At 53.4% G+C, this 17440-nt stretch overlaps 22 non-coding genes across 22 annotated transcripts; all 22 read right to left on the bottom strand.

Moving 5' to 3' along the window:
* Nucleotides 1-534: 534 nt before the first annotated feature.
* Nucleotides 535-606, bottom strand: trnaq-uug (transfer RNA glutamine (anticodon UUG)). Its single transcript has one exon. It is a non-coding gene; the product is annotated as a tRNA-Gln (tRNA).
* Nucleotides 607-868: 262 nt separating this feature from the next.
* trnaq-cug (transfer RNA glutamine (anticodon CUG)) lies at nucleotides 869-940 on the bottom strand. The gene has a single exon. It is a non-coding gene; the product is annotated as a tRNA-Gln (tRNA).
* Nucleotides 941-2124: 1184 nt separating this feature from the next.
* Nucleotides 2125-2196, bottom strand: trnaq-uug (transfer RNA glutamine (anticodon UUG)). Its single transcript has one exon. It is a non-coding gene; the product is annotated as a tRNA-Gln (tRNA).
* Nucleotides 2197-2458: 262 nt separating this feature from the next.
* trnaq-cug (transfer RNA glutamine (anticodon CUG)) lies at nucleotides 2459-2530 on the bottom strand. The gene has a single exon. It is a non-coding gene; the product is annotated as a tRNA-Gln (tRNA).
* Nucleotides 2531-3714: 1184 nt separating this feature from the next.
* On the bottom strand, nucleotides 3715-3786 carry trnaq-uug (transfer RNA glutamine (anticodon UUG)). The gene has a single exon. It is a non-coding gene; the product is annotated as a tRNA-Gln (tRNA).
* Nucleotides 3787-4048: 262 nt separating this feature from the next.
* On the bottom strand, nucleotides 4049-4120 carry trnaq-cug (transfer RNA glutamine (anticodon CUG)). The gene has a single exon. It is a non-coding gene; the product is annotated as a tRNA-Gln (tRNA).
* Nucleotides 4121-5304: 1184 nt separating this feature from the next.
* trnaq-uug (transfer RNA glutamine (anticodon UUG)) lies at nucleotides 5305-5376 on the bottom strand. The gene has a single exon. It is a non-coding gene; the product is annotated as a tRNA-Gln (tRNA).
* A 262-nt stretch (nucleotides 5377-5638) lies between these two features.
* On the bottom strand, nucleotides 5639-5710 carry trnaq-cug (transfer RNA glutamine (anticodon CUG)). The gene has a single exon. It is a non-coding gene; the product is annotated as a tRNA-Gln (tRNA).
* A 1184-nt stretch (nucleotides 5711-6894) lies between these two features.
* On the bottom strand, nucleotides 6895-6966 carry trnaq-uug (transfer RNA glutamine (anticodon UUG)). The gene has a single exon. It is a non-coding gene; the product is annotated as a tRNA-Gln (tRNA).
* A 262-nt stretch (nucleotides 6967-7228) lies between these two features.
* On the bottom strand, nucleotides 7229-7300 carry trnaq-cug (transfer RNA glutamine (anticodon CUG)). The gene has a single exon. It is a non-coding gene; the product is annotated as a tRNA-Gln (tRNA).
* Nucleotides 7301-8484: 1184 nt separating this feature from the next.
* On the bottom strand, nucleotides 8485-8556 carry trnaq-uug (transfer RNA glutamine (anticodon UUG)). Its single transcript has one exon. It is a non-coding gene; the product is annotated as a tRNA-Gln (tRNA).
* Nucleotides 8557-8818: 262 nt separating this feature from the next.
* On the bottom strand, nucleotides 8819-8890 carry trnaq-cug (transfer RNA glutamine (anticodon CUG)). Its single transcript has one exon. It is a non-coding gene; the product is annotated as a tRNA-Gln (tRNA).
* Nucleotides 8891-10074: 1184 nt separating this feature from the next.
* On the bottom strand, nucleotides 10075-10146 carry trnaq-uug (transfer RNA glutamine (anticodon UUG)). Its single transcript has one exon. It is a non-coding gene; the product is annotated as a tRNA-Gln (tRNA).
* A 262-nt stretch (nucleotides 10147-10408) lies between these two features.
* trnaq-cug (transfer RNA glutamine (anticodon CUG)) lies at nucleotides 10409-10480 on the bottom strand. Its single transcript has one exon. It is a non-coding gene; the product is annotated as a tRNA-Gln (tRNA).
* A 1184-nt stretch (nucleotides 10481-11664) lies between these two features.
* Nucleotides 11665-11736, bottom strand: trnaq-uug (transfer RNA glutamine (anticodon UUG)). The gene has a single exon. It is a non-coding gene; the product is annotated as a tRNA-Gln (tRNA).
* Nucleotides 11737-11998: 262 nt separating this feature from the next.
* trnaq-cug (transfer RNA glutamine (anticodon CUG)) lies at nucleotides 11999-12070 on the bottom strand. The gene has a single exon. It is a non-coding gene; the product is annotated as a tRNA-Gln (tRNA).
* Nucleotides 12071-13254: 1184 nt separating this feature from the next.
* Nucleotides 13255-13326, bottom strand: trnaq-uug (transfer RNA glutamine (anticodon UUG)). Its single transcript has one exon. It is a non-coding gene; the product is annotated as a tRNA-Gln (tRNA).
* A 262-nt stretch (nucleotides 13327-13588) lies between these two features.
* On the bottom strand, nucleotides 13589-13660 carry trnaq-cug (transfer RNA glutamine (anticodon CUG)). Its single transcript has one exon. It is a non-coding gene; the product is annotated as a tRNA-Gln (tRNA).
* Nucleotides 13661-14844: 1184 nt separating this feature from the next.
* Nucleotides 14845-14916, bottom strand: trnaq-uug (transfer RNA glutamine (anticodon UUG)). The gene has a single exon. It is a non-coding gene; the product is annotated as a tRNA-Gln (tRNA).
* A 262-nt stretch (nucleotides 14917-15178) lies between these two features.
* trnaq-cug (transfer RNA glutamine (anticodon CUG)) lies at nucleotides 15179-15250 on the bottom strand. Its single transcript has one exon. It is a non-coding gene; the product is annotated as a tRNA-Gln (tRNA).
* Nucleotides 15251-16434: 1184 nt separating this feature from the next.
* Nucleotides 16435-16506, bottom strand: trnaq-uug (transfer RNA glutamine (anticodon UUG)). Its single transcript has one exon. It is a non-coding gene; the product is annotated as a tRNA-Gln (tRNA).
* A 262-nt stretch (nucleotides 16507-16768) lies between these two features.
* Nucleotides 16769-16840, bottom strand: trnaq-cug (transfer RNA glutamine (anticodon CUG)). The gene has a single exon. It is a non-coding gene; the product is annotated as a tRNA-Gln (tRNA).
* Between the last annotated feature and the right edge of the window lie 600 nt (nucleotides 16841-17440).

Here is a 17440-nt window from a genome sequence, read left to right as displayed (position 1 = left end):
ACTGCCTTGTACGTACAAATGTCATTGTTACCGTTTTGTAGTGATTGAAACTGGGATTTGAGGTTCCTGGTTTCCCTGAAAACTGGTTGAACGGTAGGGCTCGGGGCCTGGCTTTGCCGCTCCTCTCCCTGGTAAAATTGCTGTTTCTCTGTGTCCAGCTGTTCCTGTGAATTGTTGAATCAAATTAAAGAAAAGAGCACCTGTCCAGCATGCGCCTCATTTCAATTCCTGTCACCTTTTCACCAGCTGTCTGTGGAACACAGAGAGGAGCTCCAAAAACAACACCGCTTGACTGCAGCTTGTCTCTTAATGCTGTGTCCTTCGAAGAAAACACATCCGTGGTTCAGGAGAGAGCAAAAGCAGGCACCGGTGGCGAGCTTAAGACGCCACCTCGGGATTGGCATCATCCCGTTCTGGCAGAAATGCGATGAGATCTGACTCCAAGGTGCTAAAAGGGCTGCTCTTACAATTGGCCCGTAGGCAGATTTCACTGGCGCGTCCCACATTAAACAAGGGCCGGGACGAAGCAAGTCAAGGTTCCGCCGAGATTCGAACTCGGATCGCTGGATCCAAAGTCCAGAGTGCTAGCCATTACACCACGGAACCAGCAGTGCTGCCGCCTCAGGCAGGCCTGAGCTTTCCTGCATTCACACTTGCAGCAACGCTCTCAGAATCTGGTCTCTCGCTGCTGCGTCCTTGGCAGGGAATACTTGCGTGGTACAGGGCAGAGCAAAAGCAGCTCGCGCGCTCGACGCAGGAGCATCGCAAACACTGTCGCAAGGGGAAAACCAGCCCACTTCCATCATGGGTGTGGAATTTGTGAAATCAACAGTTCTGTCGAAGACAATCGCTCACGCTGCCAGAAAGAAGGCTCCACCGAGATTTGAACTCGGATCGCTGGATTCAGAGTCCAGAGTGCTCACCATTACACCATGGAACCCTGAGACAGCAGGGGCTGCCGAACCACTGCTCAAGGATGTTTGCCTCCTTCGTCAAGCGTGGAAACAACAACGACAAGGATCACAATGGCGACTGTGGATCTGCTGATCCAGCAGCTCGTGCACTCGGTCTTTCGCAAGTGCAACCACGCTGTCTCGGCCTGCTGCCCTGTAAGGCCGGTCGCCCTCGCCTCCGAAATCCACTTTGCCGAAGTTTTCGAAAGCAGCTCGGGCCGTGCCAGATATGCCGACCTGTCCGCGAAACCTAGTTTCTCAGCGGGAGCAGGGCTGCTGTCGGCCATGAACAACTCTGAGCCGGGCTACTGCTCGCTAATCTCTCTCACTGGCAAACTTTCAAGCTGCTGGACAATCGCCTCGCCAGCATTTCACTTTGGCTTCAGCTTTCTCACCTCACAGTTAGCCTTCCTTCTGCTAAGTACAGCTGTAGGACAAGTCGCACATCTGCAGTACAGCTGCCTATTCAAACAGCACCGCTGCTGTTTCTCTCCCTTACCGGCGGCCATCGCTGTGTCAGCGCTGCGATGAGCAATGCTTTTAAGCAAAGTGAGATCTCAGACGGACTGTGTTCAAGAGCACGTGTCCCTGGCTTTCCGGGAGTCTGCATTGTATGCACTGTTTTTGATGTCGTTGGACTGCCTTGTACGTACAAATGTCATTGTTACCGTTTTGTAGTGATTGAAACTGGGATTTGAGGTTCCTGGTTTCCCTGAAAACTGGTTGAACGGTAGGGCTCGGGGCCTGGCTTTGCCGCTCCTCTCCCTGGTAAAATTGCGGTTTCTCTGTGTCCAGCTGTTCCTGTGAATTGTTGAATCAAATTAAAGAAAAGAGCACCTGTCCAGCATGCGCCTCATTTCAATTCCTGTCACCTTTTCACCAGCTGTCTGTGGAACACAGAGAGGAGCTCCAAAAACAACACCGCTTGACTGCAGCTTGTCTCTTAATGCTGTGTCCTTCGAAGAAAACACATCCGTGGTTCAGGAGAGAGCAAAAGCAGGCACCGGTGGCGAGCTTAAGACGCCACCTCGGGATTGGCATCATCCCGTTCTGGCAGAAATGCGATGAGATCTGACTCCAAGGTGCTAAAAGGGCTGCTCTTACAATTGGCCCGTAGGCAGATTTCACTGGCGCGTCCCACATTAAACAAGGGCCGGGACGAAGCAAGTCAAGGTTCCGCCGAGATTCGAACTCGGATCGCTGGATCCAAAGTCCAGAGTGCTAGCCATTACACCACGGAACCAGCAGTGCTGCCGCCTCAGGCAGGCCTGAGCTTTCCTGCATTCACACTTGCAGCAACGCTCTCAGAATCTGGTCTCTCGCTGCTGCGTCCTTGGCAGGGAATACTTGCGTGGTACAGGGCAGAGCAAAAGCAGCTCGCGCGCTCGACGCTGGAGCATCGCAAACACTGTCGCAAGGGGAAAACCAGCCCACTTCCATCATGGGTGTGGAATTTGTGAAATCAACAGTTCTGTCGAAGACAATCGCTCACGCTGCCAGAAAGAAGGCTCCACCGAGATTTGAACTCGGATCGCTGGATTCAGAGTCCAGAGTGCTCACCATTACACCATGGAACCCTGAGACAGCAGGGGCTGCCGAACCACTGCTCAAGGATGTTTGCCTCCTTCGTCAAGCGTGGAAACAACAACGACAAGGATCACAATGGCGACTGTGGATCTGCTGATCCAGCAGCTCGTGCACTCGGTCTTTCGCAAGTGCAACCACGCTGTCTCGGCCTGCTGCCCTGTAAGGCCGGTCGCCCTCGCCTCCGAAATCCACTTTGCCGAAGTTTTCGAAAGCAGCTCGGGCCGTGCCAGATATGCCGACCTGTCCGCGAAACCTAGTTTCTCAGCGGGAGCAGGGCTGCTGTCGGCCATGAACAACTCTGAGCCGGGCTACTGCTCGCTAATCTCTCTCACTGGCAAACTTTCAAGCTGCTGGACAATCGCCTCGCCAGCATTTCACTTTGGCTTCAGCTTTCTCACCTCACAGTTAGCCTTCCTTCTGCTAAGTACAGCTGTAGGACAAGTCGCACATCTGCAGTACAGCTGCCTATTCAAACAGCACCGCTGCTGTTTCTCTCCCTTACCGGCGGCCATCGCTGTGTCAGCGCTGCGATGAGCAATGCTTTTAAGCAAAGTGAGATCTCAGACGGACTGTGTTCAAGAGCACGTGTCCCTGGCTTTCCGGGAGTCTGCATTGTATGCACTGTTTTTGATGTCGTTGGACTGCCTTGTACGTACAAATGTCATTGTTACCGTTTTGTAGTGATTGAAACTGGGATTTGAGGTTCCTGGTTTCCCTGAAAACTGGTTGAACGGTAGGGCTCGGGGCCTGGCTTTGCCGCTCCTCTCCCTGGTAAAATTGCGGTTTCTCTGTGTCCAGCTGTTCCTGTGAATTGTTGAATCAAATTAAAGAAAAGAGCACCTGTCCAGCATGCGCCTCATTTCAATTCCTGTCACCTTTTCACCAGCTGTCTGTGGAACACAGAGAGGAGCTCCAAAAACAACACCGCTTGACTGCAGCTTGTCTCTTAATGCTGTGTCCTTCGAAGAAAACACATCCGTGGTTCAGGAGAGAGCAAAAGCAGGCACCGGTGGCGAGCTTAAGACGCCACCTCGGGATTGGCATCATCCCGTTCTGGCAGAAATGCGATGAGATCTGACTCCAAGGTGCTAAAAGGGCTGCTCTTACAATTGGCCCGTAGGCAGATTTCACTGGCGCGTCCCACATTAAACAAGGGCCGGGACGAAGCAAGTCAAGGTTCCGCCGAGATTCGAACTCGGATCGCTGGATCCAAAGTCCAGAGTGCTAGCCATTACACCACGGAACCAGCAGTGCTGCCGCCTCAGGCAGGCCTGAGCTTTCCTGCATTCACACTTGCAGCAACGCTCTCAGAATCTGGTCTCTCGCTGCTGCGTCCTTGGCAGGGAATACTTGCGTGGTACAGGGCAGAGCAAAAGCAGCTCGCGCGCTCGACGCTGGAGCATCGCAAACACTGTCGCAAGGGGAAAACCAGCCCACTTCCATCATGGGTGTGGAATTTGTGAAATCAACAGTTCTGTCGAAGACAATCGCTCACGCTGCCAGAAAGAAGGCTCCACCGAGATTTGAACTCGGATCGCTGGATTCAGAGTCCAGAGTGCTCACCATTACACCATGGAACCCTGAGACAGCAGGGGCTGCCGAACCACTGCTCAAGGATGTTTGCCTCCTTCGTCAAGCGTGGAAACAACAACGACAAGGATCACAATGGCGACTGTGGATCTGCTGATCCAGCAGCTCGTGCACTCGGTCTTTCGCAAGTGCAACCACGCTGTCTCGGCCTGCTGCCCTGTAAGGCCGGTCGCCCTCGCCTCCGAAATCCACTTTGCCGAAGTTTTCGAAAGCAGCTCGGGCCGTGCCAGATATGCCGACCTGTCCGCGAAACCTAGTTTCTCAGCGGGAGCAGGGCTGCTGTCGGCCATGAACAACTCTGAGCCGGGCTACTGCTCGCTAATCTCTCTCACTGGCAAACTTTCAAGCTGCTGGACAATCGCCTCGCCAGCATTTCACTTTGGCTTCAGCTTTCTCACCTCACAGTTAGCCTTCCTTCTGCTAAGTACAGCTGTAGGACAAGTCGCACATCTGCAGTACAGCTGCCTATTCAAACAGCACCGCTGCTGTTTCTCTCCCTTACCGGCGGCCATCGCTGTGTCAGCGCTGCGATGAGCAATGCTTTTAAGCAAAGTGAGATCTCAGACGGACTGTGTTCAAGAGCACGTGTCCCTGGCTTTCCGGGAGTCTGCATTGTATGCACTGTTTTTGATGTCGTTGGACTGCCTTGTACGTACAAATGTCATTGTTACCGTTTTGTAGTGATTGAAACTGGGATTTGAGGTTCCTGGTTTCCCTGAAAACTGGTTGAACGGTAGGGCTCGGGGCCTGGCTTTGCCGCTCCTCTCCCTGGTAAAATTGCTGTTTCTCTGTGTCCAGCTGTTCCTGTGAATTGTTGAATCAAATTAAAGAAAAGAGCACCTGTCCAGCATGCGCCTCATTTCAATTCCTGTCACCTTTTCACCAGCTGTCTGTGGAACACAGAGAGGAGCTCCAAAAACAACACCGCTTGACTGCAGCTTGTCTCTTAATGCTGTGTCCTTCGAAGAAAACACATCCGTGGTTCAGGAGAGAGCAAAAGCAGGCACCGGTGGCGAGCTTAAGACGCCACCTCGGGATTGGCATCATCCCGTTCTGGCAGAAATGCGATGAGATCTGACTCCAAGGTGCTAAAAGGGCTGCTCTTACAATTGGCCCGTAGGCAGATTTCACTGGCGCGTCCCACATTAAACAAGGGCCGGGACGAAGCAAGTCAAGGTTCCGCCGAGATTCGAACTCGGATCGCTGGATCCAAAGTCCAGAGTGCTAGCCATTACACCACGGAACCAGCAGTGCTGCCGCCTCAGGCAGGCCTGAGCTTTCCTGCATTCACACTTGCAGCAACGCTCTCAGAATCTGGTCTCTCGCTGCTGCGTCCTTGGCAGGGAATACTTGCGTGGTACAGGGCAGAGCAAAAGCAGCTCGCGCGCTCGACGCAGGAGCATCGCAAACACTGTCGCAAGGGGAAAACCAGCCCACTTCCATCATGGGTGTGGAATTTGTGAAATCAACAGTTCTGTCGAAGACAATCGCTCACGCTGCCAGAAAGAAGGCTCCACCGAGATTTGAACTCGGATCGCTGGATTCAGAGTCCAGAGTGCTCACCATTACACCATGGAACCCTGAGACAGCAGGGGCTGCCGAACCACTGCTCAAGGATGTTTGCCTCCTTCGTCAAGCGTGGAAACAACAACGACAAGGATCACAATGGCGACTGTGGATCTGCTGATCCAGCAGCTCGTGCACTCGGTCTTTCGCAAGTGCAACCACGCTGTCTCGGCCTGCTGCCCTGTAAGGCCGGTCGCCCTCGCCTCCGAAATCCACTTTGCCGAAGTTTTCGAAAGCAGCTCGGGCCGTGCCAGATATGCCGACCTGTCCGCGAAACCTAGTTTCTCAGCGGGAGCAGGGCTGCTGTCGGCCATGAACAACTCTGAGCCGGGCTACTGCTCGCTAATCTCTCTCACTGGCAAACTTTCAAGCTGCTGGACAATCGCCTCGCCAGCATTTCACTTTGGCTTCAGCTTTCTCACCTCACAGTTAGCCTTCCTTCTGCTAAGTACAGCTGTAGGACAAGTCGCACATCTGCAGTACAGCTGCCTATTCAAACAGCACCGCTGCTGTTTCTCTCCCTTACCGGCGGCCATCGCTGTGTCAGCGCTGCGATGAGCAATGCTTTTAAGCAAAGTGAGATCTCAGACGGACTGTGTTCAAGAGCACGTGTCCCTGGCTTTCCGGGAGTCTGCATTGTATGCACTGTTTTTGATGTCGTTGGACTGCCTTGTACGTACAAATGTCATTGTTACCGTTTTGTAGTGATTGAAACTGGGATTTGAGGTTCCTGGTTTCCCTGAAAACTGGTTGAACGGTAGGGCTCGGGGCCTGGCTTTGCCGCTCCTCTCCCTGGTAAAATTGCTGTTTCTCTGTGTCCAGCTGTTCCTGTGAATTGTTGAATCAAATTAAAGAAAAGAGCACCTGTCCAGCATGCGCCTCATTTCAATTCCTGTCACCTTTTCACCAGCTGTCTGTGGAACACAGAGAGGAGCTCCAAAAACAACACCGCTTGACTGCAGCTTGTCTCTTAATGCTGTGTCCTTCGAAGAAAACACATCCGTGGTTCAGGAGAGAGCAAAAGCAGGCACCGGTGGCGAGCTTAAGACGCCACCTCGGGATTGGCATCATCCCGTTCTGGCAGAAATGCGATGAGATCTGACTCCAAGGTGCTAAAAGGGCTGCTCTTACAATTGGCCCGTAGGCAGATTTCACTGGCGCGTCCCACATTAAACAAGGGCCGGGACGAAGCAAGTCAAGGTTCCGCCGAGATTCGGACTCGGATCGCTGGATCCAAAGTCCAGAGTGCTAGCCATTACACCACGGAACCAGCAGTGCTGCCGCCTCAGGCAGGCCTGAGCTTTCCTGCATTCACACTTGCAGCAACGCTCTCAGAATCTGGTCTCTCGCTGCTGCGTCCTTGGCAGGGAATACTTGCGTGGTACAGGGCAGAGCAAAAGCAGCTCGCGCGCTCGACGCTGGAGCATCGCAAACACTGTCGCAAGGGGAAAACCAGCCCACTTCCATCATGGGTGTGGAATTTGTGAAATCAACAGTTCTGTCGAAGACAATCGCTCACGCTGCCAGAAAGAAGGCTCCACCGAGATTTGAACTCGGATCGCTGGATTCAGAGTCCAGAGTGCTCACCATTACACCATGGAACCCTGAGACAGCAGGGGCTGCCGAACCACTGCTCAAGGATGTTTGCCTCCTTCGTCAAGCGTGGAAACAACAACGACAAGGATCACAATGGCGACTGTGGATCTGCTGATCCAGCAGCTCGTGCACTCGGTCTTTCGCAAGTGCAACCACGCTGTCTCGGCCTGCTGCCCTGTAAGGCCGGTCGCCCTCGCCTCCGAAATCCACTTTGCCGAAGTTTTCGAAAGCAGCTCGGGCCGTGCCAGATATGCCGACCTGTCCGCGAAACCTAGTTTCTCAGCGGGAGCAGGGCTGCTGTCGGCCATGAACAACTCTGAGCCGGGCTACTGCTCGCTAATCTCTCTCACTGGCAAACTTTCAAGCTGCTGGACAATCGCCTCGCCAGCATTTCACTTTGGCTTCAGCTTTCTCACCTCACAGTTAGCCTTCCTTCTGCTAAGTACAGCTGTAGGACAAGTCGCACATCTGCAGTACAGCTGCCTATTCAAACAGCACCGCTGCTGTTTCTCTCCCTTACCGGCGGCCATCGCTGTGTCAGCGCTGCGATGAGCAATGCTTTTAAGCAAAGTGAGATCTCAGACGGACTGTGTTCAAGAGCACGTGTCCCTGGCTTTCCGGGAGTCTGCATTGTATGCACTGTTTTTGATGTCGTTGGACTGCCTTGTACGTACAAATGTCATTGTTACCGTTTTGTAGTGATTGAAACTGGGATTTGAGGTTCCTGGTTTCCCTGAAAACTGGTTGAACGGTAGGGCTCGGGGCCTGGCTTTGCCGCTCCTCTCCCTGGTAAAATTGCTGTTTCTCTGTGTCCAGCTGTTCCTGTGAATTGTTGAATCAAATTAAAGAAAAGAGCACCTGTCCAGCATGCGCCTCATTTCAATTCCTGTCACCTTTTCACCAGCTGTCTGTGGAACACAGAGAGGAGCTCCAAAAACAACACCGCTTGACTGCAGCTTGTCTCTTAATGCTGTGTCCTTCGAAGAAAACACATCCGTGGTTCAGGAGAGAGCAAAAGCAGGCACCGGTGGCGAGCTTAAGACGCCACCTCGGGATTGGCATCATCCCGTTCTGGCAGAAATGCGATGAGATCTGACTCCAAGGTGCTAAAAGGGCTGCTCTTACAATTGGCCCGTAGGCAGATTTCACTGGCGCGTCCCACATTAAACAAGGGCCGGGACGAAGCAAGTCAAGGTTCCGCCGAGATTCGGACTCGGATCGCTGGATCCAAAGTCCAGAGTGCTAGCCATTACACCACGGAACCAGCAGTGCTGCCGCCTCAGGCAGGCCTGAGCTTTCCTGCATTCACACTTGCAGCAACGCTCTCAGAATCTGGTCTCTCGCTGCTGCGTCCTTGGCAGGGAATACTTGCGTGGTACAGGGCAGAGCAAAAGCAGCTCGCGCGCTCGACGCTGGAGCATCGCAAACACTGTCGCAAGGGGAAAACCAGCCCACTTCCATCATGGGTGTGGAATTTGTGAAATCAACAGTTCTGTCGAAGACAATCGCTCACGCTGCCAGAAAGAAGGCTCCACCGAGATTTGAACTCGGATCGCTGGATTCAGAGTCCAGAGTGCTCACCATTACACCATGGAACCCTGAGACAGCAGGGGCTGCCGAACCACTGCTCAAGGATGTTTGCCTCCTTCGTCAAGCGTGGAAACAACAACGACAAGGATCACAATGGCGACTGTGGATCTGCTGATCCAGCAGCTCGTGCACTCGGTCTTTCGCAAGTGCAACCACGCTGTCTCGGCCTGCTGCCCTGTAAGGCCGGTCGCCCTCGCCTCCGAAATCCACTTTGCCGAAGTTTTCGAAAGCAGCTCGGGCCGTGCCAGATATGCCGACCTGTCCGCGAAACCTAGTTTCTCAGCGGGAGCAGGGCTGCTGTCGGCCATGAACAACTCTGAGCCGGGCTACTGCTCGCTAATCTCTCTCACTGGCAAACTTTCAAGCTGCTGGACAATCGCCTCGCCAGCATTTCACTTTGGCTTCAGCTTTCTCACCTCACAGTTAGCCTTCCTTCTGCTAAGTACAGCTGTAGGACAAGTCGCACATCTGCAGTACAGCTGCCTATTCAAACAGCACCGCTGCTGTTTCTCTCCCTTACCGGCGGCCATCGCTGTGTCAGCGCTGCGATGAGCAATGCTTTTAAGCAAAGTGAGATCTCAGACGGACTGTGTTCAAGAGCACGTGTCCCTGGCTTTCCGGGAGTCTGCATTGTATGCACTGTTTTTGATGTCGTTGGACTGCCTTGTACGTACAAATGTCATTGTTACCGTTTTGTAGTGATTGAAACTGGGATTTGAGGTTCCTGGTTTCCCTGAAAACTGGTTGAACGGTAGGGCTCGGGGCCTGGCTTTGCCGCTCCTCTCCCTGGTAAAATTGCTGTTTCTCTGTGTCCAGCTGTTCCTGTGAATTGTTGAATCAAATTAAAGAAAAGAGCACCTGTCCAGCATGCGCCTCATTTCAATTCCTGTCACCTTTTCACCAGCTGTCTGTGGAACACAGAGAGGAGCTCCAAAAACAACACCGCTTGACTGCAGCTTGTCTCTTAATGCTGTGTCCTTCGAAGAAAACACATCCGTGGTTCAGGAGAGAGCAAAAGCAGGCACCGGTGGCGAGCTTAAGACGCCACCTCGGGATTGGCATCATCCCGTTCTGGCAGAAATGCGATGAGATCTGACTCCAAGGTGCTAAAAGGGCTGCTCTTACAATTGGCCCGTAGGCAGATTTCACTGGCGCGTCCCACATTAAACAAGGGCCGGGACGAAGCAAGTCAAGGTTCCGCCGAGATTCGAACTCGGATCGCTGGATCCAAAGTCCAGAGTGCTAGCCATTACACCACGGAACCAGCAGTGCTGCCGCCTCAGGCAGGCCTGAGCTTTCCTGCATTCACACTTGCAGCAACGCTCTCAGAATCTGGTCTCTCGCTGCTGCGTCCTTGGCAGGGAATACTTGCGTGGTACAGGGCAGAGCAAAAGCAGCTCGCGCGCTCGACGCTGGAGCATCGCAAACACTGTCGCAAGGGGAAAACCAGCCCACTTCCATCATGGGTGTGGAATTTGTGAAATCAACAGTTCTGTCGAAGACAATCGCTCACGCTGCCAGAAAGAAGGCTCCACCGAGATTTGAACTCGGATCGCTGGATTCAGAGTCCAGAGTGCTCACCATTACACCATGGAACCCTGAGACAGCAGGGGCTGCCGAACCACTGCTCAAGGATGTTTGCCTCCTTCGTCAAGCGTGGAAACAACAACGACAAGGATCACAATGGCGACTGTGGATCTGCTGATCCAGCAGCTCGTGCACTCGGTCTTTCGCAAGTGCAACCACGCTGTCTCGGCCTGCTGCCCTGTAAGGCCGGTCGCCCTCGCCTCCGAAATCCACTTTGCCGAAGTTTTCGAAAGCAGCTCGGGCCGTGCCAGATATGCCGACCTGTCCGCGAAACCTAGTTTCTCAGCGGGAGCAGGGCTGCTGTCGGCCATGAACAACTCTGAGCCGGGCTACTGCTCGCTAATCTCTCTCACTGGCAAACTTTCAAGCTGCTGGACAATCGCCTCGCCAGCATTTCACTTTGGCTTCAGCTTTCTCACCTCACAGTTAGCCTTCCTTCTGCTAAGTACAGCTGTAGGACAAGTCGCACATCTGCAGTACAGCTGCCTATTCAAACAGCACCGCTGCTGTTTCTCTCCCTTACCGGCGGCCATCGCTGTGTCAGCGCTGCGATGAGCAATGCTTTTAAGCAAAGTGAGATCTCAGACGGACTGTGTTCAAGAGCACGTGTCCCTGGCTTTCCGGGAGTCTGCATTGTATGCACTGTTTTTGATGTCGTTGGACTGCCTTGTACGTACAAATGTCATTGTTACCGTTTTGTAGTGATTGAAACTGGGATTTGAGGTTCCTGGTTTCCCTGAAAACTGGTTGAACGGTAGGGCTCGGGGCCTGGCTTTGCCGCTCCTCTCCCTGGTAAAATTGCTGTTTCTCTGTGTCCAGCTGTTCCTGTGAATTGTTGAATCAAATTAAAGAAAAGAGCACCTGTCCAGCATGCGCCTCATTTCAATTCCTGTCACCTTTTCACCAGCTGTCTGTGGAACACAGAGAGGAGCTCCAAAAACAACACCGCTTGACTGCAGCTTGTCTCTTAATGCTGTGTCCTTCGAAGAAAACACATCCGTGGTTCAGGAGAGAGCAAAAGCAGGCACCGGTGGCGAGCTTAAGACGCCACCTCGGGATTGGCATCATCCCGTTCTGGCAGAAATGCGATGAGATCTGACTCCAAGGTGCTAAAAGGGCTGCTCTTACAATTGGCCCGTAGGCAGATTTCACTGGCGCGTCCCACATTAAACAAGGGCCGGGACGAAGCAAGTCAAGGTTCCGCCGAGATTTGAACTCGGATCGCTGGATCCAAAGTCCAGAGTGCTAGCCATTACACCACGGAACCAGCAGTGCTGCCGCCTCAGGCAGGCCTGAGCTTTCCTGCATTCACACTTGCAGCAACGCTCTCAGAATCTGGTCTCTCGCTGCTGCGTCCTTGGCAGGGAATACTTGCGTGGTACAGGGCAGAGCAAAAGCAGCTCGCGCGCTCGACGCAGGAGCATCGCAAACACTGTCGCAAGGGGAAAACCAGCCCACTTCCATCATGGGTGTGGAATTTGTGAAATCAACAGTTCTGTCGAAGACAATCGCTCACGCTGCCAGAAAGAAGGCTCCACCGAGATTTGAACTCGGATCGCTGGATTCAGAGTCCAGAGTGCTCACCATTACACCATGGAACCCTGAGACAGCAGGGGCTGCCGAACCACTGCTCAAGGATGTTTGCCTCCTTCGTCAAGCGTGGAAACAACAACGACAAGGATCACAATGGCGACTGTGGATCTGCTGATCCAGCAGCTCGTGCACTCGGTCTTTCGCAAGTGCAACCACGCTGTCTCGGCCTGCTGCCCTGTAAGGCCGGTCGCCCTCGCCTCCGAAATCCACTTTGCCGAAGTTTTCGAAAGCAGCTCGGGCCGTGCCAGATATGCCGACCTGTCCGCGAAACCTAGTTTCTCAGCGGGAGCAGGGCTGCTGTCGGCCATGAACAACTCTGAGCCGGGCTACTGCTCGCTAATCTCTCTCACTGGCAAACTTTCAAGCTGCTGGACAATCGCCTCGCCAGCATTTCACTTTGGCTTCAGCTTTCTCACCTCACAGTTAGCCTTCCTTCTGCTAAGTACAGCTGTAGGACAAGTCGCACATCTGCAGTACAGCTGCCTATTCAAACAGCACCGCTGCTGTTTCTCTCCCTTACCGGCGGCCATCGCTGTGTCAGCGCTGCGATGAGCAATGCTTTTAAGCAAAGTGAGATCTCAGACGGACTGTGTTCAAGAGCACGTGTCCCTGGCTTTCCGGGAGTCTGCATTGTATGCACTGTTTTTGATGTCGTTGGACTGCCTTGTACGTACAAATGTCATTGTTACCGTTTTGTAGTGATTGAAACTGGGATTTGAGGTTCCTGGTTTCCCTGAAAACTGGTTGAACGGTAGGGCTCGGGGCCTGGCTTTGCCGCTCCTCTCCCTGGTAAAATTGCTGTTTCTCTGTGTCCAGCTGTTCCTGTGAATTGTTGAATCAAATTAAAGAAAAGAGCACCTGTCCAGCATGCGCCTCATTTCAATTCCTGTCACCTTTTCACCAGCTGTCTGTGGAACACAGAGAGGAGCTCCAAAAACAACACCGCTTGACTGCAGCTTGTCTCTTAATGCTGTGTCCTTCGAAGAAAACACATCCGTGGTTCAGGAGAGAGCAAAAGCAGGCACCGGTGGCGAGCTTAAGACGCCACCTCGGGATTGGCATCATCCCGTTCTGGCAGAAATGCGATGAGGTCTGACTCCAAGGTGCTAAAAGGGCTGCTCTTACAATTGGCCCGTAGGCAGATTTCACTGGCGCGTCCCACATTAAACAAGGGCCGGGACGAAGCAAGTCAAGGTTCCGCCGAGATTCGGACTCGGATCGCTGGATCCAAAGTCCAGAGTGCTAGCCATTACACCACGGAACCAGCAGTGCTGCCGCCTCAGGCAGGCCTGAGCTTTCCTGCATTCACACTTGCAGCAACGCTCTCAGAATCTGGTCTCTCGCTGCTGCGTCCTTGGCAGGGAATACTTGCGTGGTACAGGGCAGAGCAAAAGCAGCTCGCGCGCTCGACGCAGGAGCATCGCAAACACTGTCGCAAGGGGAAAACCAGCCCACTTCCATCATGGGTGTGGAATTTGTGAAATCAACAGTTCTGTCGAAGACAATCGCTCACGCTGCCAGAAAGAAGGCTCCACCGAGATTTGAACTCGGATCGCTGGATTCAGAGTCCAGAGTGCTCACCATTACACCATGGAACCCTGAGACAGCAGGGGCTGCCGAACCACTGCTCAAGGATGTTTGCCTCCTTCGTCAAGCGTGGAAACAACAACGACAAGGATCACAATGGCGACTGTGGATCTGCTGATCCAGCAGCTCGTGCACTCGGTCTTTCGCAAGTGCAACCACGCTGTCTCGGCCTGCTGCCCTGTAAGGCCGGTCGCCCTCGCCTCCGAAATCCACTTTGCCGAAGTTTTCGAAAGCAGCTCGGGCCGTGCCAGATATGCCGACCTGTCCGCGAAACCTAGTTTCTCAGCGGGAGCAGGGCTGCTGTCGGCCATGAACAACTCTGAGCCGGGCTACTGCTCGCTAATCTCTCTCACTGGCAAACTTTCAAGCTGCTGGACAATCGCCTCGCCAGCATTTCACTTTGGCTTCAGCTTTCTCACCTCACAGTTAGCCTTCCTTCTGCTAAGTACAGCTGTAGGACAAGTCGCACATCTGCAGTACAGCTGCCTATTCAAACAGCACCGCTGCTGTTTCTCTCCCTTACCGGCGGCCATCGCTGTGTCAGCGCTGCGATGAGCAATGCTTTTAAGCAAAGTGAGATCTCAGACGGACTGTGTTCAAGAGCACGTGTCCCTGGCTTTCCGGGAGTCTGCATTGTATGCACTGTTTTTGATGTCGTTGGACTGCCTTGTACGTACAAATGTCATTGTTACCGTTTTGTAGTGATTGAAACTGGGATTTGAGGTTCCTGGTTTCCCTGAAAACTGGTTGAACGGTAGGGCTCGGGGCCTGGCTTTGCCGCTCCTCTCCCTGGTAAAATTGCTGTTTCTCTGTGTCCAGCTGTTCCTGTGAATTGTTGAATCAAATTAAAGAAAAGAGCACCTGTCCAGCATGCGCCTCATTTCAATTCCTGTCACCTTTTCACCAGCTGTCTGTGGAACACAGAGAGGAGCTCCAAAAACAACACCGCTTGACTGCAGCTTGTCTCTTAATGCTGTGTCCTTCGAAGAAAACACATCCGTGGTTCAGGAGAGAGCAAAAGCAGGCACCGGTGGCGAGCTTAAGACGCCACCTCGGGATTGGCATCATCCCGTTCTGGCAGAAATGCGATGAGATCTGACTCCAAGGTGCTAAAAGGGCTGCTCTTACAATTGGCCCGTAGGCAGATTTCACTGGCGCGTCCCACATTAAACAAGGGCCGGGACGAAGCAAGTCAAGGTTCCGCCGAGATTCGGACTCGGATCGCTGGATCCAAAGTCCAGAGTGCTAGCCATTACACCACGGAACCAGCAGTGCTGCCGCCTCAGGCAGGCCTGAGCTTTCCTGCATTCACACTTGCAGCAACGCTCTCAGAATCTGGTCTCTCGCTGCTGCGTCCTTGGCAGGGAATACTTGCGTGGTACAGGGCAGAGCAAAAGCAGCTCGCGCGCTCGACGCTGGAGCATCGCAAACACTGTCGCAAGGGGAAAACCAGCCCACTTCCATCATGGGTGTGGAATTTGTGAAATCAACAGTTCTGTCGAAGACAATCGCTCACGCTGCCAGAAAGAAGGCTCCACCGAGATTTGAACTCGGATCGCTGGATTCAGAGTCCAGAGTGCTCACCATTACACCATGGAACCCTGAGACAGCAGGGGCTGCCGAACCACTGCTCAAGGATGTTTGCCTCCTTCGTCAAGCGTGGAAACAACAACGACAAGGATCACAATGGCGACTGTGGATCTGCTGATCCAGCAGCTCGTGCACTCGGTCTTTCGCAAGTGCAACCACGCTGTCTCGGCCTGCTGCCCTGTAAGGCCGGTCGCCCTCGCCTCCGAAATCCACTTTGCCGAAGTTTTCGAAAGCAGCTCGGGCCGTGCCAGATATGCCGACCTGTCCGCGAAACCTAGTTTCTCAGCGGGAGCAGGGCTGCTGTCGGCCATGAACAACTCTGAGCCGGGCTACTGCTCGCTAATCTCTCTCACTGGCAAACTTTCAAGCTGCTGGACAATCGCCTCGCCAGCATTTCACTTTGGCTTCAGCTTTCTCACCTCACAGTTAGCCTTCCTTCTGCTAAGTACAGCTGTAGGACAAGTCGCACATCTGCAGTACAGCTGCCTATTCAAACAGCACCGCTGCTGTTTCTCTCCCTTACCGGCGGCCATCGCTGTGTCAGCGCTGCGATGAGCAATGCTTTTAAGCAAAGTGAGATCTCAGACGGACTGTGTTCAAGAGCACGTGTCCCTGGCTTTCCGGGAGTCTGCATTGTATGCACTGTTTTTGATGTCGTTGGACTGCCTTGTACGTACAAATGTCATTGTTACCGTTTTGTAGTGATTGAAACTGGGATTTGAGGTTCCTGGTTTCCCTGAAAACTGGTTGAACGGTAGGGCTCGGGGCCTGGCTTTGCCGCTCCTCTCCCTGGTAAAATTGCTGTTTCTCTGTGTCCAGCTGTTCCTGTGAATTGTTGAATCAAATTAAAGAAAAGAGCACCTGTCCAGCATGCGCCTCATTTCAATTCCTGTCACCTTTTCACCAGCTGTCTGTGGAACACAGAGAGGAGCTCCAAAAACAACACCGCTTGACTGCAGCTTGTCTCTTAATGCTGTGTCCTTCGAAGAAAACACATCCGTGGTTCAGGAGAGAGCAAAAGCAGGCACCGGTGGCGAGCTTAAGACGCCACCTCGGGATTGGCATCATCCCGTTCTGGCAGAAATGCGATGAGATCTGACTCCAAGGTGCTAAAAGGGCTGCTCTTACAATTGGCCCGTAGGCAGATTTCACTGGCGCGTCCCACATTAAACAAGGACCGGGACGAAGCAAGTCAAGGTTCCGCCGAGATTCGAACTCGGATCGCTGGATCCAAAGTCCAGAGTGCTAGCCATTACACCACGGAACCAGCAGTGCTGCCGCCTCAGGCAGGCCTGAGCTTTCCTGCATTCACACTTGCAGCAACGCTCTCAGAATCTGGTCTCTCGCTGCTGCGTCCTTGGCAGGGAATACTTGCGTGGTACAGGGCAGAGCAAAAGCAGCTCGCGCGCTCGACGCAGGAGCATCGCAAACACTGTCGCAAGGGGAAAACCAGCCCACTTCCATCATGGGTGTGGAATTTGTGAAATCAACAGTTCTGTCGAAGACAATCGCTCACGCTGCCAGAAAGAAGGCTCCACCGAGATTTGAACTCGGATCGCTGGATTCAGAGTCCAGAGTGCTCACCATTACACCATGGAACCCTGAGACAGCAGGGGCTGCCGAACCACTGCTCAAGGATGTTTGCCTCCTTCGTCAAGCGTGGAAACAACAACGACAAGGATCACAATGGCGACTGTGGATCTGCTGATCCAGCAGCTCGTGCACTCGGTCTTTCGCAAGTGCAACCACGCTGTCTCGGCCTGCTGCCCTGTAAGGCCGGTCGCCCTCGCCTCCGAAATCCACTTTGCCGAAGTTTTCGAAAGCAGCTCGGGCCGTGCCAGATATGCCGACCTGTCCGCGAAACCTAGTTTCTCAGCGGGAGCAGGGCTGCTGTCGGCCATGAACAACTCTGAGCCGGGCTACTGCTCGCTAATCTCTCTCACTGGCAAACTTTCAAGCTGCTGGACAATCGCCTCGCCAGCATTTCACTTTGGCTTCAGCTTTCTCACCTCACAGTTAGCCTTCCTTCTGCTAAGTACAGCTGTAGGACAAGTCGCACATCTGCAGTACAGCTGCCTATTCAAACAGCACCGCTGCTGTTTCTCTCCCTTACCGGCGGCCATCGCTGTGTCAGCGCTGCGATGAGCAATGCTTTTAAGCAAAGTGAGATCTCAGACGGACTGTGTTCAAGAGCACGTGTC

This window comes from Chiloscyllium punctatum, chromosome 21 (genome assembly GCF_047496795.1).
Source record: "Chiloscyllium punctatum isolate Juve2018m chromosome 21, sChiPun1.3, whole genome shotgun sequence".
NCBI classification, from domain to species: domain Eukaryota; kingdom Metazoa; phylum Chordata; class Chondrichthyes; order Orectolobiformes; family Hemiscylliidae; genus Chiloscyllium; species Chiloscyllium punctatum.
The sequence above is the reverse complement of the archived record's forward strand: the minus strand, read 5'-3'. Positions and strand labels throughout refer to the sequence as shown.